General features: G+C 35.9%; 1 protein-coding gene across 3 annotated transcripts in view; it reads right to left on the bottom strand.

Annotated features, from left to right (window-relative positions):
• LOC132098085 (leucine-rich repeat transmembrane neuronal protein 4-like) overlaps positions 1 to 26,422 on the bottom strand; it is a 195,807-nt gene that overhangs the window by 10,888 nt on the left and 158,497 nt on the right. The gene's annotated exons all lie outside the window — the stretch shown is intronic.

Raw genomic sequence — 26,422 nt, 5'->3', positions numbered from 1 at the left:
AAATGTAATATACTCTAATTAGTACTTGTTTCTGATCTGTTAACGTAATCCAGTCAGTTACAACCCAGAACTGCACACCACTCTTAGCAAGCACTACTAAAAATAGCATTCAGTAGGCCTACACATAGTGCAGAATAAGCATTTCAAACACAACCTGTGTAATCTCTGTCAAATATTTGATATTTCTAAGCAGATGTCCGTGTTTCTGCTAGCCTTCCCTTTCAGATAACACCAGCTTCACCCTGGAAGCACCTTCATTCATTCAGAGCGCTCATCTCACAGCGTCAGACGGTCCTGTCTGAGTCATTAGTATGCCACGCTGCATGCTGGGACACATGATGGCCAGCGATTCTAATAGCAGGCTGTCCAAGTTTCCTCGCTGCCTCAGCTGACATGGCCTACACAGGCAGAATTCTCTCACTGACAAAGGGACGTTGTGGCGGAGATTTTAACTCGGATTCTTTCTACCTTTTTAGCCCGTCCTTTATTACAGACGTCTTCTTCCTTTAGCGTTTCTCCTAATCACTCAGGCATATACCGGGTACTTGCTGTCTCTCTGCAGGAAAAGTGTTCGGCTGCGGCCTGACCCTTGATGCAGCGCAGAGGGAAAGGATCTGAATGAGCTGTTTGATAAGCAATCTAAAAGTAATAGCTCAGAAAATGAATTAATTGTGTTGCACAATGACATTAAAGTGTTGATGGCCTGTAGTATCTCAGGTCCACATGCAAATCTGCACATTGTGTTTTTCCTTCCTACTACTGACACGTTGTCAAATCTCTCTCTTCTCTCTCTTATATTTATATATATATATATATATATATATATATATATATATATATATATATATATATATATATATATGCATCCCTATATATATTAGGGATGCACCGAATCCAGGATTCGGATTCGGCCGAATACTGGGCTTTTTGACGGGGTTCGGTTTTGTTTTCACCGAACCGAACCCTAGGCTTGCGCTACACTGGTCGACGTCACGCGACCGTTTATTGCGTGAAGGTGTTTATATGAGGAGGAACAAGGCCCGACAGTTCGCTCTAAACTATACTGTTCAGGAATCTTGAGCGTCTGGGACGATTTATACCGTAGCAATACAGAGCTAGCCAGTCACATCAGGTGCTGACGTGGAGATAAGCGTTTTTTTCGGTGAGCCTTTGATTCCTCTTAGAGAGGATCCTCTTCAGTGGTGGAAGACAAACCAGCAGCGATTTCCACTGCTGGCAAAAATGGCAAAAATCTACCTCTGTGCCCAGTGAAAGACTTTCCAGTACTGCTGGGGACATTTGTTCCCACACTCGCAACCGGCTGTCACCTGTTAATGCAGAGCGTCTTGTTTTTTTTTAAATGAAACTCTCATTTCATGTGAAAGATTAGAGGGTTTTACGTTAATTTAATTATGATGCAGGAGATGTGTGTGATCTTCCGTAATATTTTTCGTAATATTTGGCTACTGTTCTAATCGTAGCCTATCCTACTGTTATAAACGAAAACTAAACAGCCTACTATCCATGTTTATTGAGTTAATGTTCAATTACATTAATTTCAGTTAAGTCACCAAACATATTCTGATTTTTAAAAAGAAAAGAAAAACACTTTTCTTTGCATTGATGCACTTTTATTGAAAGGTTTTGGTTGTTTACTTGGGTAAGCATAAGCTTGGTAATTGTCAAAAAAGTTTTTCTCACTTGTCATCCTGGCATAATGTTGCCTATTCTTTTTTTTCTTTTTTTTTTTACAGTTAAAATACAATAAAATGAAAAATACATTGCTGTGGACATTGTTAACTTCAATGTGTTTTACTGTGTTAATGCAATAAGGATGCTAGTAGGATTCGGTATTCGGTTTCGGTATTCGGCCGAACCCCAAAAATCTGGATTCGGTGCATCCCTAATATATATATATGTATATATGACCTGGCCTCCACAGTCACCGGACCTGAACCCAATCGAGATGGTTTAGGGGTGAGCTGGACCGCAGACAGAAGGCAAAAGGGCCAACAAGTGCTAAGCATCTCTCGGGGAACTCCTTCAAGACTGTTGGAAGACCATTTCAGGTGACTACCTCTTGAAGCTCATCAAGAGAATGCCAAGAGTGTGCAAAGCAGTAATCAAAGCAAAAGGTGGCTACTTTGAAGAACCTACAATATGACATATTTTCAGTTGTTTCACACTTTTTTGTTATGTATATAATTCCACATGTGTTAATTCATAGTTTTGATGCCTTCAGTGTGAATCTACAATTTTCATAGTCATGAAAATAAAAAAAACTCTTTGAATGAGAAGGTGTGTCCAAACTTTTGTTCTGTACTGTATTTATATATATATATATATATTTAATGGTGCTTTTGAATTCTCTTTTAGGCCTTTTTATCTAAAACTGTTAAATTTACCTATCGATAGGGCTTGGAAAAAACAAACGGACCAACACTTGTCTTGTCTCAGACAGAGCATTCTGTTCTTGTCTTGAGCAAGATAGCATATGATGTCACTATCTCTAGTTTGTGTTTTCTGCACACTGAAGAACAGATCTGCGTGTACAGATACATCACCCGTCCACTGTCCTCATGCCGGATCTGATAGTGGAGAGCATGTCATGTACACTCAAGGCATGCCAGCAGAATGAAAATGCAGGTCTGAAAGCTGTTTGTTTGCTTTATTCTTTACTGACAGTCTCCTTATTTTGCTCTTTATATTAATCAGACAGATGGTTCAATATCTTTTAGTGGCTTTTTGTTATTTCCGAAGTAGATAAAGAGTCAGAATACAATCACAATACATCAGAAATCTCAGTGGAATACACTGAGATAGCAAGAAAAATATCATCGGAAAACACTTTATTTGTTCTTGCGACATGCATCGCTGTACCTGCAGATCTTGTTATAAAGTTTATTAGCCAAGATGCAGGCGGCAGCGTATGGATATTTTGTTTTTTACTCCCCTCTATGGCAGTTATGAAAGTCGATTTTTTTTTCTAGCTCTCAGATGCATGTGTCCTGGTATGATATGAAGGCAGAGGGAAAAGTACATCAACTGAACATTTCTTATGTATTGTTTGACTTTCATGTGCCTCAGTAAATTGTTTCCAGACTCATATTTTCTGTTCTATCTGCTTGGAATTGTCAATATCTATTACCTAATGTTGTGCAAAGACCAGTTAAAGATTTGTCTATTTTTTTGCAAGCCAGTTCATATAGAGACCATGGTCTAACCGTGAGTTTTCATCTAAAGTTATTATTTCATCTGGAATTCTACAGTGTTGCTTTGATTAAAACCCTGTTTTATAAACATATGAAAATGTATTTGGCGGTGTTTGCTACCGCAATTAAACAAACCCGTAAAACGAAAGTATTAAACTTTGCCATGTAACTATTATCATACATTTTGTGCCATGGAAATGCAAAATGACTCAAAAATACGGGCTGACTTTAAGATGTAAATAATAAAAAAGATTAAAATAATATAAATATAAAAAATGTAACAGAAAATGCGATAAACAGTAGAAAACTAAATGGTTGTCACATGACCTCATTAAACTGCACATTCAATTTTACCGTATACTGTACAATATGCTGTAAACCAAGTATATGTACTGTACAGTACACTATTGCCCAGTATAGATACTACATTTCTAGTAGAACTAGTACGTTATTATGCCATTCAGAATACATGAGCCCATTGCTGTCCATTAAACACATGCATCAATAGCTCCCTTGTTGCTAGGCAATAACATGAGATGATAAGAAGATAAATAACATATACCTAAAATCAGTGTTGGGGAGTAACTAGTTACATGTAACGGCGTTACGTAATTTAATTACAAAATTAATGTAACTGTAATTAGTTACAGTTACTAAGAAAAAATGAGTAATTAAATTACAGTTACTTATGAAATTTTTAACGATTACAAAGGGGATTACATTTGAATATTTACACACATCCACATACAGATTTAACTGATTTCTTTCCCAAATTGCACTGACTATTCTGAGACATACCGCCCTAATAATTTCCGGGATGCGGAAACACAAGTCTAGTTTGTAGAATCCAGTCATAAAAACGAAATGCCTAACGCGGACGGAATATGCCACATTTTGGATGACTAAATCAAAAGTAGGTCAGTACACTTGAATCAAAACATGACATGGACTAGTGTCTGTGAATATTAAGCCCCAAAAATGCAATATATGACTCCTGCACGTTCTGCGTGTCTGTGGAAATCAGGCGCGGACTGGACACCGGGAGAACCGGGACAATTCCCGGTGGCCTGGCAGCCGATTTTACCCCACTATTTAATATCATTAAAGTATAATTGCCTGCCGAATGTACTAAAGCGATCATTTGCGAATCCGCCGTTTGATAATTAAATCTCTAATAAACCATGAAATGTTAGTCATGACTCGCGCGCTCTCCGCGCCTCCGCCAAACGGTTTGGATCAGACTCCGAGTAATCAATGCGAGAGAGAGAGAGAGAGAGAGAGAGAGAGAGAGAGAGAGAGAGAGAGAGAGAGAGAGAGAGAGAGAGAGAGAGAGTGGACTGTGAAAGCGCACAGCAGGAGCAGAGAAGCAGAACTACTGTTCAGGGTTCCAGGTCAGTTTCATCTGTAAAGATGCTTTTTTGTCTTTGTTTTTTTATTTATTTAATCAAGCAGCAGCACGTTGCTCACCAGTCAAAATACTATATAAAGCACATCATTATTATCAGTTGTAATGTTACAGTAGTAATTTAGCTGAAAAACAGATCAGATTTTTTTATAGGTTTAGGGGGAGCTACGGACAGACAACAACACAACCCTTACGAAAATTAATGTTTTAATATATTTCTATAAATCCATAGAAAATAGTTACTATTGTTTAACTGTGGTAACCAAAAAATTAAAATGATTTTACAAATTGAGTTATTTAAAAATAAATACAAATCCATTTGCAAAAAACAAAACAAGGTTATTGTATATAGGCTATAAAAAAAGCATGGTCAATTTTTGTAAGGAAAACATGACTCGTGTACAGTATTAGGATTTTTCTATAAAGATATTGTATTGTAAAGTATAGTTTTGTTCAATCTTGAGTATTAAAGTCATGAGAGAGATGGATAACAGGGCAAAAAAAGCATGGTCAATTTTTGTAAGGAAAACATGACTCGTGTACAGTATTAGGATTTTTCTATAAAGATATTGTATTGTAAAGTATAGTTTTGTTCAATCTTGAGTATTAAAGTCATGAGAGAGATGGATAACAGGGCAAAATAAAGAGACTGAAGAGAAAAATGGAAGTGAAGGTGCAGTTCAGGAGAGAACTTTTAATTATTTAGCATGTCCCCAAATTAAAGATTTAAACCTTTTTTTTTTATGTCAGGTCCATACCAAAAATAGTTTTGTCCGTGAATTTGTTTGTATGAGTTTGAATTTTCCAGTCTGAATTTTTTTCCCAGTTCCCATTTACTCCTGTAAATTAATGGCAAAGACATGGTTTCATTTACTACACATAGGCCTACTGAAGCTCGCAGTGTTTTCAACCTCTGCTGCCTCAATATAGGAGTACACGAGCACATAAACATAATTTCTAGAACTGCTCTGTGTCACTTCATGTGCATTTTACTTATTTTTAGAAAACTATCATCATATACAAAGAGACCGCAGTTTAAAAAAAAACATCAATGTTTCAGGAGTTTATTACACAGAATACGACACATGCTTATTAGATAACTGTATTTGAGTTGATGTATATGCTTTTATTTATTATTCTTTAATTTTCACAAATTTAGAAAAGTAATCAAAAAGTACTCAAAAGTAATTAGTTACATTACTTTAATAAAGTAATTGAAAAAGTTACACTACTATTACATTTTAAACAGGGTAACTTGTAATCTGTAACCTATTACATTTCCAAAGTAACCTTCCCAACACTGCCTAAAATGTAAAACAGGGCTGCTGGGGGGCCTCATTTATATGATGAATATGTATAGCATGCCCTTAGGTTCACTGATCATTAGAGGAACAGCAATCGATTGTAAAGCACTGAATGATGGAACTCAATATCTGTAAAGATCTGAACTTCAGTGCAAAAGAAATGACTATTTATCATTTTATCACATGCACACATATGGTCTGTACCAGTTTAATCATATTTTATGGGTCAAACATGGGTTTTTATAGTTTGAACTGAGTCAAGATTCTGTAGATTCAATATGCAAGTATTTACAACAGGGCTACCAATAAATAGAAATTATAACAGAATTTATATAAAAATATATTGAGTTTCTAAATATGTAAAATTGAAAAAAATATTTAAATATATAACAAATAATTATATTTAAATATTTGTAATATTAAAATCAATTGTATAATTAATCAAATTAAAGTATATATATATATATATATATATATATATATAAAATTGAACTGGAATTAACACAGCATTAACAACATCTGTTAACCCTGCCCTCCTTCATTAAAACCAGTTACTGAACTTCATACCATAATGACAGCGAGCTATCACACATGAAAACATCATTTGATGGTTTTTAATATGATATTTAATAATCATTTAAATCTATTATTCAACACAGACAGATTCACTCTCCTCCTAAACCAAAACCCTTTTGTAAGCCTTTCCTCTCATTTGCCACAAGATTATAAGAAACATCTGATTTGCTTCTTCTGTCTGTCAGTTTTTAGATTGCATGGGATTGAATGTGATGAACGTCATACTCTATAAACTCAAAAGCATGTGCCAGATAACATCATCCGTTGACTGTTATCTGCAATGAAAACTGTCTTAAATTGTGCGGTTCATGTGCTTCATCTTGCAGTGCAGAAAACCGGCCTTTAGGAAATTCATGGAGGTAAACAGCTGGGTCCTGCATTAAGCATGCGCTGCATTATTGCTGACATGGCTGCTTTTTTAATTCACAATTTGATTTGAAATGTCAAAGTGGCTTCAATCCATCAGATGGGCAGGTTTATCTCCCTGTAATGCCGTTCATCCCATTTACAGCTCGCCAGTGTCACCAAAGCACAGTCCCGCTTGACCGCACATGCTGTTCCCACCGACCCCCGCTGTCATCTTCATATTTCAGCATCCCTTCAAATTAAATAATCCATTTCAAAAAGCCAAACACTAGTGAATTAGAGAAATACTCCACATCAACCTGGATAGTTTCAGACATCAGGATTAAACTCATATCTATCTATCTATCTATCTATCTATCTATCTATCTATCTATCTATCTATCTATCTATCTATCTATCTATCTATCTATCTATCTATCTATCTATCTATCTCCATCCATCAATTTTCTTCACAGAAATCATATAAAACTGACTTGATGTTTTTCATTTGACTTTCATTAAATCAAATAAAGAAAATGTTTTATTCTATTTATGTATATGCAAATGTTTTATCAACTGTGTTACTAACCAACCACATTATTGTTTTGTATCATCTGTCTATCTACATTTATCTACATTTAAACTCAAACTGCAGTTCTGCATTCAACTTTTTACCTCAATTAAAATTCATGAACTGAATTGTAATATAAATGCCATTCTCAATTCATTCTGAATGTTGCACGGACACCCACTCACCCAAACACACAAACACTTCACTGTTTACGGCACGCACAAGGACACACACCCCGCCGCATGGCCCGATGCAAATGACACCGGCAAACGCTGACTGGCAAGACGCAGCCATTTCATAAATCTACAGAGATGCCTCTTTAGCAAATGGTAATTAAAATAGCCTCAATCCACAAATCCCTGATAAATATTTCATTAAGCAGCTCTTGGTGGCTGTTATTGTTATGGTGCAACTATATTTCAAAGGCTCGCTCAGTAAAATAATTCTAAACGTTGGGTGGGCTAGAGGGGAAGTACGTTTTGGGTGATTCGAGGGTGGGCAGCTGTGATTTATTCAGTGCTGGAGAGGGGAAAAATTCAGTTCGACCTCTTGCAAAATAATGAATGCATACACAGACCCTGGCAATATATTACCGATGGCCAAAAACCAATGAACAGAGCAGAGACCTTTATATATAAAAAGCACTTGTGCATTATTTATTAAAGATCTCGCCTTCAGCCCGAATCATGGGGTGGGCAGGTTTGCAGGGCCTGACTGATGCAAGAACTTTTTATCTGCATAAAACATGACAAATATAATACTATTTGTCCAGAGCATAACAATGCCCTGCCATCAAAGAGGTTCTTGTGTGTGTTCCTTATATTGTTCAGCTCTAAGAATGTACTTTTGTAATTCATAAAACTCCACTGCCCACTCATGACATTTTTCATACACACTGTTTTATGCACACTGTGCATACACAAAAAACAAAGAGATGGTTTGAGCTTCTGTCCTGACATTCAAAGCAGTTCTGGTTAATGAAAGCCTCCGTGGGGCCTAAACTTTTAAAATATGCCATTTTACATATTGCATTGCCATATTTCACAAATTGAATTTAGCTACACATATGCTTCCATAGCTGGAGGGATTACTTACAAATTGTAATCTGTTGATGATTACAAATTACGTGATGAAAATTGTAGTTAGCAACATAATCTGGATTTATTTTTGATTATTTTTAGATTACATTTGAACGTGTTTATCACATAGACTACAATGTGAATATTTTATACTGATATATATATATATATATATATATATGAAAATATATGTCATTCTGTGTTATCAATATCATGAAATGCATTAAACATTATGTTACAGCAGGGTTTCTTAAACTGAGGTTTGTGAAAAAAACTAACAAACATATCAACAAAAAAAAAAAAACTGTTGGATGTTGATGAAAAGCTAATAATGAATAAAATCATAAAAATGTCAAAATAATATTTGTCAATGCCAACGTGACAATGTGTCCACAGACATCAGAGAACTGACAGTTTATTAGTCTGTTTTATTGTCTGCCAAGCGAAAATCAAGTTCAATTGCTTAGAAAATTAATAGCACACCTCTCTGCATGATTTGAGGTATCATTCAAGTTCACAGCAAAAATGGTGTGGGAAGTTCAACAGGGTTTTGTTGGAAACTGCATTAGTGCCTCAGCTACACTACTTCAGTTTTCTTAAGCAGATTTTGCACGGTTAGGACCGAAAAATCCCATGAATTACCCAGTGAGAACAGTGTTTATGGTAATGTTTGGAGTCTCAAGCAAATATGCTACAAAACAAAGTACAAACTCTCAACAGAATGTTTAGTTCTTTGTTTTTTTGTTGCATTTCACATTCAGTTGGATTCTTTGATGCTTTTCCTCCATAGAGACGTGAACGCTTTCTGGAATGTTTCAACTTGTGGGAGACCGCGTCTGATCAACCTTTTCCTATTGCATTCAAAAACTGAAATAATGCATAATATAAGATTTTGAAAGCACTGTATGTCAACACAACAAATCTATTCAGACTATGATGGATACAAACTTTGTGACAAATTGCAAATTTCCTTACTTAAGCCAAAAAGGGGCATTAAAGAACCTGTCAGATTATCTTCTTCCATTTTCTTTCCATACGGATGGTCTTAAAGCTAAAGTCCAAGTACTATTTTTTTTAATTTCTTGAGATCTTTAGGATAGCAAAAACAAGATGTTTAATCAGACTAAACTATGCATATGTTTTTACTATCCAACAGGCATGTTTCTTGCAAAAACGACATGTATTTGCTCTCAGTACTAATATAAAATCAGATTAAACCAGTTATGAAAGCTTGGAAATCTTCCATTGGCCCTACTTTCTATAATTTTTTGCCCATTTCTACTATGAAAGCATGAAAAAATGTTGTGAATGCATAAACATTAGATTATGACTAATTGTTAAAAATACTACGGATATAATATTTTTATGCTTTCTGGACCGGTTGATGATGCACAAGTGTTTACAGTGGCACATGAGTGACAGTCAAATATGCACGATACAATCACATTCCTATATTGCAATACGAGTCATTTAATGTTGGCAACAAAAGAAGACAATTTGAAAAATGTTGCTTACAAAAGGTATTTTAATAGAAGATATTTGGAAGAATGTTGGTAACCAAGAAGATTTAGAAAAATTTTGGCAACAAAAGATATTTTAATAGAAGATATTTTGAAGAATGTTGGTAACCGAAAAATATAATATGAAGATATTTATTTTAAATGAATATTTAGAATATATAGTAGAATGTTGGTAACAAAACATTTTATTTTTTGAAAAATGTTGGTAGCCAAATATATTTTGAAGATATTTTAAAAGGAGATATTTAAAAAAATGTTGGTAATCAAACAGTTATTATGAATGTTTTTAACCAAAGATATTTTGAAGAATGCTGGTAACCAGACAGTACTAGTACCCACTGAGCTCCATAGCATGGGGAAAAACATACTATGGAAGCCAATGGCTATCGTCAACTGTTTGGTTTATGTTTAGCTGAAGAAATAAATCAATTAGGAATGCCTTGAGTAAATATTGATAGATTTTTTTTTTCCATTAAGATGTATTTTTTCATATTTATAATTTCAGTAACAACAAACATCTAGTTTCTGCTTCACATTGAGCATGACGCCCTTCAACATGCTTTTCATCATCTCAACTACCATTGTTTAACCTCTTGCCTTATTAACTTATCATACTAGTTGTGGTGATTCACTCAGGACCATCACACAAAAGGCTTATTTAAGGGGTTTGAAATGTCATGCTTGGCTGATTTGTCTCCTTGCACTAATGTCATATCATTTATTTTGATGCTGTTGTGTTTTATTTCTTTCTAAACCTCCAGCACTAAAGCTAGACACCATCTCTGCATTTCAATTACAGCATGAGGAAGAATAACCAGTCTCCTCAGACAAGGCCAATGAATAACACTCAGCATTCAGGGAATCAGAGTAACTGTCCGTCATGTCTGTTTTATCTTTGAAGGGCCCTTGTGAAACAAATCGATAAATCTCGAAACCAATTTTGCAGGGATAATAATGTTGTACTCAAGTGCGCCTCATTTTCCACAAACACACATTATCCTTTTCGTGTAACTCTTTCGTGGCAGGATCTTTGCATGCTTGTCCCAAAAAGTTATTGCTTGACATTTCTGACATGATCAAAACAAGGTTCTTTGCACAAGTAAAGAACACAAACCCCAGGCGAGCAGAAAACACACGCCGAACTCTAGTCATTTGCATTTCCGCACAGACGGGACTATGTGAATTCTGTAACTTTGCGCCATTACTCAGACGTCCCAGTTGAACCCGAGAGCTAACATCACATTACAAACTGCTAAAAACAGCAACAGTGAGAACATTTGACATGGCTTAAACACTGTTAAAGTGCTGATGCATGTGAAGGCAGCTGATTGAGGGAAAAGACTAGCACAAGGAGACACAGCAGGAAGCATCGGATCTCCCCAGAATCAATGAGCAGCTCAAGGGTAATGGAGATATCACTTTGACACCATTATTTGCAAAATGTCAGTGTTTATTTGGCCTCTAATGCTGTAAATGTTAGCAATAATAGCAGCATGCATGACATTTACAATATATAAATATTAATAATCAATAGAATATTATTTTATTCTTAAAATTTAACAATTCAGAAAAAAATCTAATTAACCATTGCAATAGTTGTGTGAACAAGATTCATATCAATTTCAAGTGAATGGGTTTCATCAGAATGAGTCCAAACAGTTGGTGAAAACATCACAATAATCCACAAGTAGTGCAAACCACTCCAGTCCATCAGTTAACATCTTGTGAAGTGAAAAGCTTCATGTTTTTAAGAAGCAAATCCATCATTAATATGTTTTAACTTCAGCCGTTGGTTCCTGCAAAAAATACAAGTCCTCTATCCATACCATAGCTTTCTCCAATGAAAAAAGTAATCTTATCTGAATCAGCTGAAATATGCACAGATCAAGCACCTTTTACCAGTGAAACCACCCAAAAAATGTCTAAAGAAAAAGGCCGGTGGATTTTGATATTGGAGGACAATAGAAGATAGACTTTTTCTTGGACTCTCATTCTGACGGCACCCATTCACTTCATAGGATCCTTTGGTGAGCAAGTGATGCAATCTGTTCTGTAAATCTGTTCTGATGAAGCAGCAAACTCAGCTACATCTGGACTGAGGGTGAGTACATTTTCTGCAAAATTTTGATTTTTGTGTGAATTATATTTTTTGTTTTAGAAAAATAAGAAATTAGAAAAAAAAATGCTGCAAATGACATAAGTGTATGTAGGTCCAATGTTAGACATAATTATGGAAATTCAATAAAAACTAAAATAATTGTGGTCTAAGTGACTATATTTTTTAAAAGCAAATAGAGCCAAAAGTGGCCATATAGAAGAAAGCATTTATGTGAGTGGACCCAGTGAGATAATTGCAGGTTATGTTAAAACGCTCAGCATTAGTATACTACTCTTCATCTGTACAAAGTTTAAAAAGCTAACTGAAATGACATTATCATAATTTGATTCACTTACTGTAAATACTACGGCTAAAATTGTGTTGTTTCATAGCAAGCTTTTAGCTTTATTTGCATTTATGAATGGTTCATTCGTAATCAGTTTATATGAATGTTAAAACTTTCATTAAGTGAACATATATTTAACTTATTTTTGCAGGTTTACATTATATTTTGCACCTTCTCTCTGACCTTGACAATACAACTTGCTGTTTTTCCTTTCTCTTTGGAGTGTTACAAGCTTTTGGTGCATAAACAAGATCTGTAAAGTTGCATGGACTAAATTCTCAAATCCAAAGAGATATTCTTTATCAAAGTTAAGACTCTGCCAGACCCCCCAAAACACCTCGTTCAAACACGCCATTATGTGGGAAGATTTGCGTAATGCCGCCCAAATGTTCATGCAAAGAAAGAAGAAGGCGTGGTTTCAGTAACACAGTTAGTGTTGAAGCAGTCATGTCAGGGAGATGCTGTGTGTATCTAGATGAAAGCAAAAGCACTTTATTTGGCCTTCCGAAAGTAGATGTATTTAGGAATCTTTTAGATTACTTACAACAAAACAGCAATGCATTTTATGGACGACCATTTCATGAACCTAGGAGAGGGGTCATTCTGACTTTGCTACGACAATCTGAGAGAGAGAGAGAGAGAGAGAGAGAGAGAGAGAGGGTCAAACATCTGGGAGTCAGCTGTCTTAACCGTCAGCGGCTTGAGTACTGCAAACACATACGAGCTTCATCACTGTGTCTGTCACGCAAATCTGTTATTCTTTCGGGCTTGAACTGATGGTATCTTAAAATGTTATCTTTTAAAAAAGCATCATATGACCCCTTTAAAACATTTATTACAGTTAACTAAAACTTAAAAGCATAAAAAAAGTTACATAAAATAATAAACTTAAATGACTTAAAATAAATGATGGAATAAACTGGAATACAATCAAATAAATAAATAAATACATAAATAAATGTTTAGTAATTGATTCACTAAAATAATTACAAATAAATAACTATACTTCTATAACTTTCTCCGTCTATCTCTATATATACCTACGTATACACTTCTATAACAATGTAACAATATAGACAAAGCTTTATCATTTTCCCCCCAGCAAATGGAAGCCATTCCATTTCCAATGCATTAGCAATTAACTTTAGCAAGTCAAATTGAAACCTAATACAACATAAGCGTCCTCCTCTGAGCTGCTCCATCCAGAAGGCACAGAAATCCAGCCAACAGAATCCCCATCAATGTCAAAGCAACACTGATAATGCAATAGGCCAAGATTCACTACAGGAAAAAGCCATGTTTCCAACATCAAAGCTTACAAAGGTGCAGCAGAGGAGTGCAAGGAACACACTTTCCTCTGATACCTTTCATCCCTAGATATATTTTTTATTACCCCCCTTTTTAAAAAATGTTTTAAGTGAGGACAAATATATTTGCCTGTTCTTCTATTTGACACTTGGTTTTGAAGTGCTTTCAGCTGGGCAATGCTTTAGAAATGAGGGGGGAAAAGTGCTTCTGCCTTTTGCTTGCTAAATGCTCAATCGCTGCATTACAGATAAGACATGACTTCCTTTAAAAAGGGCATTTTGTATTGAATCATGTTAAACAGCCTTTTGGAGCTGGTGATTATAGTACTTTAAAATGATGGCCGGGGTTGAAAGGCTGCTTTACACGTGTAACTCAGCAATAGTATATATAGTGTAGTATAAAGTATAGTGTCACTGGAGCCATCAATGGTGACAGACTGATGGGTTTTCTTCACATTCTGGCCGTCTGGTTTTCACAACTCTTGAAGGAGAGCTTGCAATCTCTGATCTAGCTTAGATAATCACATAGCCCATTGTACACGAATACAATGTACAGTGATCATCAGAGGTTTGCGAGACATTTTAAAATGTCTTCTCGTCTGCAAAACACCAACAGTGACCATTTTGATGTCAATTTGAGTGAGTGACAATGTAATTCTTCGAATTAATCTTTTTTTTTTAATGTTTGTTGTGGAGAAAAGAAATGTGGGTATATATATATTTTTTGTGCTACAGTGTCTACAGAAACCTTCTCCTTAAGGAAGATAACTTCACAAGTTAGTTTCACGAGTTCACGCTTACATATAATTAGCTGAGGTATGGTATGTGTATTTGGCGTGCTGTCCGGGGAAGGGCTCCGAGCTTGGGAATGGCCCGAACCTAGAGTACCCCCCCTTCCCCGTCTAATTATAAAGTGAACTCGAAGTGAGGAAATTGGGTGGAGGAGGGGTGCTGATTAACTGTCAGTGGATAGAGGTAAGTCAGCGATATTTATACTGTGGGATTGATTACTAGATTGTGTTCCACCTGTGTTAATTAGGCTAAGTATCTGACGCGCTCCTCCCGAACCTTGTTAATGAGAACATCATTTAGGATTTTAGTCAATGGCTGCTAGTTTTGAGGTCATCTATAAACATGTTTACTCCTGAAAGCTGACAAAATGTAAACGTTTAGCTGATTTTTTTAATTTTTTTATTATTAAATTGATCAAACGTGACAGTTAAGCCTTTTATATAGTTACAAAATATTTATATTTCAAATAAATGTTGCTTAAAAAAAAACCTAAAAAAAATCTAAGAATCCTGCAATTAAAAAATGTAGAACGATTTCGACTAAAGTGAAGTGAAGTGACATTCAGCCAAGTATGGTGACCCATACTCAGAATTTGTGCTCTGCATTTAACCCATCCGAAATGCACACACACAGAGCAGTGAACACACACACACACTGTGAGCACACACCCGGAGCAGTGGGCAGCCATTTATGCTGCGGCGCCCGGGGAGCAGTTGGGGGTTCGATGCCTTGCTCAAGGGCACCTAAGTCGTGGTACTGAGGGTGGAGAGAGAACTGTACATGCACTCCCCCCACCCACAATTCCTGCCGGCCCGGGACTCGAACTCACAGCCTTTCGATTGGGAGTCCAACTCTCTAACCATTAGGCCATGACTTCTAAAGCATTAAGCAACACATTTGTGTTCAGCAAATCAGCATATTAGACTGATTTCTGAAGTTATGATGCTTAAAATTCAGATATGAATCACAGGAATAAATAATATTTTAACACATATTTCAATAGAAAGCACTTAATTTAAATTGTAATAATGTTTCACAATTTTGCGGTTTGTAGCGTGTTAGCTATTAAACAAATGTAGCCTTTGTGAGCATAAAAACCTTATTGCATATATAGGAATGAATTACATGAATTGTGTTGGCATACATTTACTTTCTTAAAAATATCAGCCAGTTTAGGAGCTGTATCATTTATGAGACGCCATAAGAGTCTTTGAATGATTTCCAACCTTTTAGCATCGACATAAATAATTTAGACCCCGAATCCTTAATGTTTCCACAGCAAACCTCCCCTACGCCACCACCACAGATTCATCCTGCAGTGCATCGTATTAAAGTGATGGAATATGGCAGGTATACAGTGAGGGTGAAATCAACTGGTTTTGTTCCAAAACACAAACACTCAGTTTACATTCGCAGAAGCAAACTTAGGAGAAACACATGTAGGAGGCTTGCATGCGGGCGCTTTGAAGAAGCACGCAGAATCACCTCATGCTGCTAGTTTAAGTGCTTCTGCGTTTTTGAGCTGTCAGAAATGTCTTTTGGCTATATTCATGCGTATGAAGTGTTCAATGGACATCTGATGCTGACAACCTCTGCATAAACTGCTTTAGTAAAACATGTTCTCACAGAAATAACACACACCAACACTTTGACATGAATAAATAGCCTAGAATTTGTGTTATGAGCTGTATAATGTTAGGTTGTTATGATTTAATGTTTTCTCTGTCTATTTTATTATGTTTAAAGTCATCGAAACGTACATCTTTTTTAATGCACGTTCTTGGACTTTGTCTTCATAATACTTTAGCAAATCTAATAGAATGCAACATCATGCAAAAATACGCAAAACTTATTTTTATCTGTGTCTTACAGAAATATTACTGACCACAAACTTGTCAATCATATAAGATGAAAAGTGTCTACTGAAGTATTGGTCCAGTCATGTGATCATAACATAGTTACCAAACAGTTTCTTTGCTCTGTTAATCAAATAGTACTGTACATTCAAAACACCCACATGGGAGATTTGTATGATTTCTATCGCTCTAGGGATCCGACAGTCAAGGACAGGAGGATCTAAACAAGCTTCAGGCTTTCTGCTGCGAGCCTAAGCCTTCTGAGTCAATATCAATACCTCTCTAATATTGAAGTGTTTTTATGAAATTCCTCTCACAGTTCAGCTGCTGGAAATGAATTCTGCAGTGGGCTGAGATCAGCACAGGGCTCGAGGAATTGCTGGTCTCTCATCCTGTCTATGGCCTGTTTGGATGGGTTCCTCTCCTCTGAAATAGTGCTCCCTGAACCAGAACGCAGATCCAAAATTGAACTCTGAACATTTCCAATAACCCCTGCCATATTTAATCAGCCTATAGCGACCTGACGCCACCTGAGGAGGAATGGTCTTTCTCTCACTTGAAAGCAATGCTTATTGTCCTTTGGGAAGACGTGGTAAATGGCTAATTTAAATTTTGTTGACTTTGTTTGTGCTGGATGGAAATATAATAATGATAACCGATAACAGGCAATGCCATCACCCACCCAACCAGTTCATTTCCAAAAACTACATTATGACTCTTATTTCCCACATTTTAGATAATTTCAGAAGTCTAAAGTCTAAAATGATTTTATCTGTTGGTTAACAACTTAAATTATAGTTTTTATACAACATATACAACCTTGGGTTTGTATATGTTTTTAGGGTTGGTAAGTTTTTAAAAATGTTTTGAAAGAAGAATCTTATGCTCACCAAGACTACATTTGTTGGATAAAAAAAAGTCCAGTAAAAATATGAAATTTTACAATTTATCTTTATTGTCATATATATATATATATATATATATATATATATATATATATATATATAATATGTCTTCATGGTCACTATTAATCAATTTAGCATCCTTGCTAAATAAAGTTATACATTTCTCCACAAAAAAAAAAAAAAAATTCTCACATTTCCCCCACTACTGATTTAAAAACATTCAAGAAGTCTACAAGTTTAACAAATGGTAGCCATCAAATCTTTCAAATGAGCTCTTGCAGGAACATCAAATCACAAAATGATGATCTATTTATAGTGAGCGGAGAACAATGCAGGTGTATTCATCTATGGAGTGAGTGATGGAGAGAAATCAAGCGAGATTTCGAGAGTGATTGGTGTGTAATTGAATGGTTGTTCTGGAAATTTCCTGTGCTGGCTCCATCATAGCTGAGATTTCATTGTAATGCATGGCTAACTCCTGTCATAGCAGGACCTAATCAGAATTAATTCAAACATGGTGGCCTGCAGAAATGAAAGCTGCTAGAAACCATCAGCATTTCTCTTCCGAGCAGAAGAGACAGCTGTCGAGAAAACAGGACACTTTCCCCCATCAATCTACGTGCTTCCTTGCCAAAAACTGTGGCCCGTTTTATATGAACAGAATGGAAAAGAGCGCTAACATCTTCAAATTTTTGATCTTACATTATTGCAGACATGACAGATAAAGCCCTTCATATGTCACATAACCATCTGTCCGATTAATTTTACGAGTCAAAGTGCTTTGACGACCAGCTAAACTTGAACTGCCATCTGTATATATAAACACAGAGCACGCTTATGTTCAGAGCTACCATACTGCTAATGACATGCATTACTTTTAATGCCAATGAAGCTAAATTTACCCCCAAGGCCTCACACAATAATACATCAGGACCTTTTATTTTTAGGATAATTGACTCTCAGTAGAGTATTTTATATGTAACAGTATTTGACGGTAATCAGTAATCAACATTAAGTACAGTACAACACATACTATCATGAATTAGTTATACCTATATGATATTATTATTATTAGGTGAAATGGACATGTTATATATATATATATATATATATATATATATATATATTAGGTGAAATGGACATGTTATATATATATATCATATATGATGATGATATATATATCATCTAAACCAACAACATGTATGTTAGACCCTATACCATCTAAGCTCCTGAAAGAGGTGCTTCCAGAAGTCATAGATCCTCTTCTGACTATTATTAATTCCTCATTGTCATTAGGACATGTCCCCAAAACCTTCAAACTGGCTGTTATTAAGCCTCTCATCAAAAAACCACAACTTGACCCCAAAGAATTAGTTAATTATAGACCAATCTCGAATCTCCCTTTTCTGTCCAAGATACTAGAAAAGGTGGTATCCACACAATTATATTCCTTCTTAGAGAAAAATGGTATATGTGAGGATTTCCAGTCAGGATTTAGACCGTATCATAGTACTGAGACTGCTCTTCTTAGAGTTACAAATGATCTGCTCTTATCATCTGATCATGGGTGTATCTCTCTATTAGTTTTATTGGATCTTAGTGCTGCGTTTGACACAATTGACCACAACATTCTTTTGCATAGACTTGAATACTTTGTTGGCATCAGTGGAAGTGCATTAGCATGGTTTAAATCGTACTTATATGACCGCCATCAGTTCGTAGCAGTGAATGAAGATGTATCCTATCGATCACAAGTGAAGTATGGAGTACCTCAAGGCTCAGTACTAGGGCCGCTACTCTTCACGCTTTATATGTTACCCTTGGGAGATATCATCAGGAAACATGGTGTTAGCTTTCACTGTTATGCTGATGATACTCAGCTCTATATTTCTTCGCAGCCCGGTGAAACACACCAATTTGAAAAACTAATGGATTGCATAGTCGATATAAAAAACTGGATGACGAGTAATTTCTTACTGCTAAATTCTGAAAAATTCAGTTCTGTGTTAATTATAGGACCTAAAAACTCTGCTTGTAATAACCTAGAACACTGTCTAAGACTTGATGGTTGCTCTGTCAATTCAAATCAGTTAGGAACCTAGGTGTGCTATTTGATCGCAATCTTTCCTTAGAAAGCCACGTTTCTAGCATTTGTAAAACTGCATTTTTCCATCTCAAAAATATATCTAAATTACGGCCTATGCTCTCAATGTCAAATGCAGAAATGTTAATCCATGCATTTATGACCTCAAGGTTAGATTATTGTAATGCTTTATTGGGTGGTTGTTCTGCACGCTTAGTAAACAAACTACAGCTAGTCCAAAATGCAGCAGCAAGAGTTCTTACTAGAACCAGGAAGTATGACCATATTAGCCCGGTCCTGTCAACACTGCACTGGCTCCCTATCAAGCATCGCATAGATTTTAAAATATTGCTTATTACTTATAAAGCCCTGAATGGTTTAGCACCTCAGTATTTGAATGAGCTCCTTTTACATTATAATCCTCTACGTCCGCTACGTTCTCAAAACTCAGGCAATTTGATAATACCTAGAATATCAAAATCAACTGCAGGCGGCAGATCCTTTTCCTATTTGGCGCCCAAACTCTGGAATAACCTACCTAACATTGTTCGGGAGGCAGACACACTCTTGCAGTTTAAATCTAGATTAAAGACCCATCTCTTTAACCTGGCATACACATAACATACTAATATGCTTTTATTATCCAAATCCGTTAAAGGATTTTTAGGCTGCATTAATTAGGTAAACCGGAACCGGAAACACTTCCCATAACAACCTATGTACTTGCTACATCATTAGAAGAATGGCATCTACGCTAATATTTGTCTGTTTCTCTCTTGTTCCGAGGTCACCGTGGCCACCAGATCCAGTCTGTGTCCAGATCAGAGGGTAACTGCAGTCACCCGGATCCAGTACGTATACCAGACCAGATGCTGGATCAGCACCTAGAAAGGACCTCTACATCCCTGAAAGACAGCGGAGACCAGGACAACTAGAGCCCCAGATACAGATCCCCTGTAAAGACCTTGTCTCAGAGGAGCACCAGGACAGACCACAGGAAAGAGATGATTCTTCTGCACAATCTGACTTTGCTGCAGCCTGGAATTGAACTACTGGTTTCGTCTGGTCAGAGGAGAACTGGCCCCCCAACTGAGCCTGGTTTCTCCCAAGGTTTTTTTCTCCATTCTGTCACCGATGGAGTTTCGGTTCCTTGCCGCTGTCGCCTCTGGCTTGCTTAGTTGGGGACACTTCATCTACAGCGATATCGTTGACTTGATTGCAAATAAATGCACAGACACTATTTAACTGAACAGAGATGACATAACTGAATCCAATGATGAACTGCCTTTAACTATCATTTTTGCATTATTGACACTGTTTTCCTAATGAATGTTGTTCAGTTGCTTTGACGCAATGTATTTTGTTTAAAGCGCTATATAAATAAAGGTGACATTGACATTGACATATATTATACTGTAACAAACAATGAAATTGAATAAATATTATTGATTTATTTGTATATTATAAACATTAAACATCAAAGAAAAATACATATTTTATGGTTTCAAAAAACAGTTGTACTGTAAAATACATAACTAAATTAAATTATAAATTAGGTTTTATAATTATTATTTACAATAATACATTTTCCTCAGAAGAACAGTACAATGGTCTTAATTTCTAAGTAAAAAAAATATTACAATTTACAAATATTTTGCTAAAATTATATTTGTAATACTTTTACTAGTGTTTGAATGTTTAAAACCTGAGAATGACATTTAAATGATTAATGTAAATTTAGCTTTGCCTGATGTCCACTTAAAACAACACAGTAAAGGAAGCAATTAACACACACTTCAGGCAAAACACGCAGGCAACCCTAACACACGCAAAAACACAGTATCTTCCCCGTGACCCAGAACCAAACTTATGACCTTAACCCACCGCTGTGTTTGTGTGTGTGTGGGAGGTTTGTCCACTGGTGTAGTGCAGGAGAGCGGTGTGCCGATCCGGGTGTCACTCTGTCAATATCTGACACGTGTCACACCGCCGCTTTCCACCTCAGTTTCCATGGTGATGACAGCAGGCAGAAGGCTGTATGTCTAAATCTATGGCAATAACTCTTATAGAAATTAGTGCTGGGCGAAGGTGAAGAATTGAAGAGGAAGAGGAGAGAGGAGAGGAGGGGTCCTGAACCGCTGCCAGCCTCTCTTGCTGCCTGCTCGGCTGCATTAATGGAGTGCCTTGTGCGCTCTGAAGAGGCTTATGGAAGCTTATATCCTAATGTATTTATCCTTCATGCAAACCACAATATTTACGCAGGATTTTCACGCCAGGATCCCACTCCAAGCCTGCTTTACCCACTGCGCTCAGCTATTTAAGAGCTGATCCTCTGCGTTCCCGCCTCTAATGGAAGACACTTCCTGTTCCATTACAACAGCAGGGACTCCAAACAAAGTCATTCAAACTCTAAAGTCTTCAAGTTAACGGGAAATAAGTATCATTACAAGTGAGGAAAATTGACTTTGGGTACAAATCAAAACGAACAGGGTTGAGCTTTGAGTCAGGAGGAAATATGGTGGTCGCTGTGACATGCATGGACAAATGTTCTCAAAAGGGCACAAAAAGGTTGTACTTCGAAGCCTGGGATGGACGATTGTTGATGCTCCGTGTGAAATATGCACCAAGCTGATGCACATAAGAGAACAAGTTATTAATGCACGTGAAGCGTCAATAAAAAGCCTGAAGGTCAACACTGCTGTGATTCATAATGAGGCAATGCTATCGAGCTGAGACTTTACTACACTACTACACCACTCCAGCCAAATCCATGCACCACATCTCAGGCTTTCTGCAGGTTTTATGAAGCTACATTTAAAACTTTTTTTTCTTTCTTTTTTTTAAATAACCAGTTTAAGAAATAAATTTAATTAAATGTAAAGATGTACTCTAGCAGTTCTCAAGATTTTTTTGTTTGTATACTGTTTTTATTTTAATTTTAGTTAGTTTAGTATTTTGTTGTGTTTTATTATTTTAAATTATTATTATTTAAAAAGAAAGACTTATTTAAGTTTTCATTATTTTAGTGTATCAAGTAAACTAAATATAGAAGATAAATAAATGAATACATAAATAAATTGAGGAAGATACTATTTTTTTTTTTTAAATGCATCAAACATTTAACACCATGACTATGACTGCAAGACCTTCTGATCTGATTGAACAGCTTTTAAGGCCCTAAGCTGTGTAAGGTTGAACGAGGGGCTTTTTAAGACCCGCAGAAGCCATGATTTCTACTGTAAAGCCTCACACAGATGTTTCTGCTGGACGGGAAGCGGCACCAGAACCCCCTTCATAATATTGATGTGGCCAAAAACCAGAGCAGACAGGAGATGAAGCAGCCAGATGCCCTTGTGTTATGATATTAGCACAGAAGAATGGGCAGCTGCAGTGGATTGTGATATGAGAGCAGGATGGGCCGTGTGATATGGACGCATGGATGCATGGATGGATGGGCTGCTGTGGGATTACTGTGAACAAAAAGCTTGTGTGCACAACACTGAGAGAATGACGGACCAATTGAGCTCCTTCTGGAAACACACTTACATTACGTCAGCACCACATTAGATAACTATGACCTATGCGATGTGGCACATGAGTCATGCTACCATTACATCCACCTACAAACAAGCAACATGCATAGGAAGCAGCATCTGACAAGCCTTCAAGAAAACAATGGGCTGCATTTTTCCCCCTGGCATCATTTAATGGATGCTGTTTGAAGAGCCTGGAGAACATTCTGCTGAGCTCCACTGCACCTTCACATTTAAGCCCACACAATGAAGCATCTACAGAAACAACAGTGACTGACAACAGAACGTATTAAGGTGCTTTAGAATGTCTTAAATGTACAATATCAAAACATAGAATTATATTAATGATATCTTATGAAGCACTCCACTGATGGCCATTCAAAAGCAGACCTGTTTTCTGACTAAAAATAGAATTTGCAGGAATATCTTTATATATATATATATATATATATATATATATATATATATATATATATATATAACTCAGTAAATGTTGTTAAAGTAATGCGTTAGAGGAAAAAAAAAACTTAACAAAGAGATAAACTTAAACCCAAATTATCATTAACTTTGGAAACTTCACACTGGACTTCAAGATAAGATGTTTATGACGTTGTTTCTGTTTCAGAAGTGGCTTGGTAGCCCTTTTCCTGAAGACGTCTGAGCGTGTGACTCTTGATGCACTGACTCCAGCTTCACTCCTCTCCTTGTGAAGCTCTCCCAAGTGTTTGAATCGGCTTTGCTGGATGGTATTGTCGAGCTTGCAGTCATCCCTGTTGCTTGTGCACCTTTTGTACACAATTTCTTACTTCCATTCAACTTTGCATTTAATATGCTTTGATACAGCACTCTGTGGACAGCCAGCACTTTCAGTAATGACCTTTATATATATATATAAATATCCATTTGTTAACACATGACCTCATACATTTACTAAACAACACCTATTGGTAAAAAAATGGTCATGATAACTAAATTAAAACTGATTTTAGAACAAAAAAAAAACAAACAGTAAAAGAGGGAAAATTAAACACTATAAAAAGAGCAGAATGTGACCATATTCAAGGCAAATATCAAATATTGTCTTTATTTTCATGCTTGACTGTATGTTCTATATTAATCATAAGCAGTGTGTGCACCGGTCATGATATGAGCCGCACATCTCTCACATATGAGGCACATCTGGTCATCCTCACACCATCAGCTGCTGTTCTGGCCACCGGCGTTTCACTGCAGTGATATTAAGCACAGCCTGAAGGAAGCTCACGGAGGAAACACACCTGTACTGAGCTCAGAGTTCACCACCAGCTCGTGTCCAGCTCAATCACATCATACATACAGGTCACTATATAGCAGCGACTGGCAGACGGTGTGACGGTCTGGAGATTCTGTGCTCTTTGCCAGCTCAAAATGTTAGGCTTTATGTGGCAGAACCACCGCCAAGTGCTTTATCTGACTCATCTTGTCTTCAATATACTTATAAAACAAGCATATTCTAAAAATTATATATATTGCTTTATCTGACTCATCTTGTCTTCAAAATACTTATAAAGCATATTCTAAAAATATATATATATATATATATATATATATATATATATATATATATATATATATATATATACAGTATATATGCAAAATGCATTTTGTTTTTTTTGTTTTCCATATACTCAATGTCTGGACTGTATAACACCTTGAACTCTTCTGTTTTAATACAACAACAAGAAAAGTTTGATGTCAGCAGGAAATTATGCAGACAGAAAGCAGTTACGCAGTTCTTTCTACCAGACATCGGCCGTTTCTATAAAGTTCATCTCCTCTCTAGAGCTGTTTGTGTCGAGTCAAATCAATAATGCTGTAGTTTGAGATGCTCTGCATGAAGTGTTGAGGGATGAAAGAACATTAAATAATAATAGAAGTTATTATAAAATAACCAGTCCACCCACAAGAAGAACTAGGAATCTTTCTCCTGTGTTTTCTTAGAGACTCCATATTGTTATAAAATAATATAATACAATGTTTCTGTCTTTTGTTTATAAAAATGTATCTTTTCACTAATATTATTTTTTCTTCTTCTTCTGCTTCTTTTTTTCAGTCACTACTAGCAAATGGGCCATTTTTTTCATATTTGGGCCATTATGAAAAATATATTTATAGTGACAACAACAACAACAATAATAATAATAATAATAATAATAAAATTCATCATTTAAATTTGTATTTAAAAAATGTAAAATAAAACAAAATTTAAATGAATAAAGATTTTTAATGTATAACAATTTAAAAGTATAACTATTTAAACAAACAAACAAATATTTATATTTATGTATTATTATTTATCTGTGTAGGGTTGGCCGGTGTCATACCATTCCAGCTAAACAGGCCGACTTAATGGAACATAAAAATAACATGTCGTCTCTGACATATTATTTCGCCAACAGTGCAACTTTTGGTTAATTAACCTTTCCCTTTAATTAATTGCTAGTATTCATATCAGTGACACACATGCAAATCATTAACACTGATAAATGTCTCGAGTTCAAAGAAAGGCTGAACTAAGACATGCACATTCCAGCATCAATGTTCGCGTTTTTCAATGCATCATCCTTCCTCTAATCTAAGACATGGCCACAGTGCAGACTAATTTAGATGAAGTAGAGGGACAGATATTCTGCCAGGCTATTCACTGTTAGACAACGCTGGGTGTGGTCATCATCGATGGGGTAAAACAAAATAGTCATAAATGTCCCGCCCTCACAGTCCAAAACAAACTGTGGTTGGCCAATTTACCTGTCAATCATGCTGACCCATCCCACACTCACTAAACACAGCGTTCCCTTTAACACAAACCAATGTGGGTAATAATGGCCTTGGAAAGTACATAAAAAGTTACATTGTTAGGAACTACAACAAAAAAAACATGTTTTTCTGAAGATTTGTAAGAACACATGTCTGATGTGAACAATTTGAATGAATCAAATCAAGTGAATGAAAAACTGTCAATGTCAAAGTGTAATGATCCGTTACACAGTCTGCTATTACTTCTAAAACTTGCATGATTCAATTTTGCAATCAGAAGTTTATCCAAGATGATTAAAGGTTTTCCGTTTTCTTCGGAAATCTTCAGGGTGACGCATATGTGGAAATTTTCACACATCAAGTCACCAAAACAGCTAAATAATTCAACTGTCATATGGTGTTTCAAAATAAACAAATCTACGTGTGAATAAAATAAAAGAATAAAATGTCAATTTTACTGACCCCAAACTTTTAAATGGTAGTCTGTTTGTTTATTTACAAAAAAAAAAACCCGCTCTCATGCTTATCAAGTAACATCAGCTGAATCAAAATATAAAATTTTAGCCCTGCTTATAAACTTATGCACTGAAAACCAACTTTCGTTTACAAATAAAATATCATCTCTAAAATTGTGAATAGAAGATCAACTAAGTCATGTAATCTTTTGATTAATTAATAACGCTGCATATGTTTT

Source organism: Carassius carassius, chromosome 21, assembly GCF_963082965.1.
Source record: "Carassius carassius chromosome 21, fCarCar2.1, whole genome shotgun sequence".
In the NCBI taxonomy this organism is placed as follows: domain Eukaryota; kingdom Metazoa; phylum Chordata; class Actinopteri; order Cypriniformes; family Cyprinidae; genus Carassius; species Carassius carassius.
This window is presented reverse-complemented; position numbering and strand designations above follow the sequence as displayed.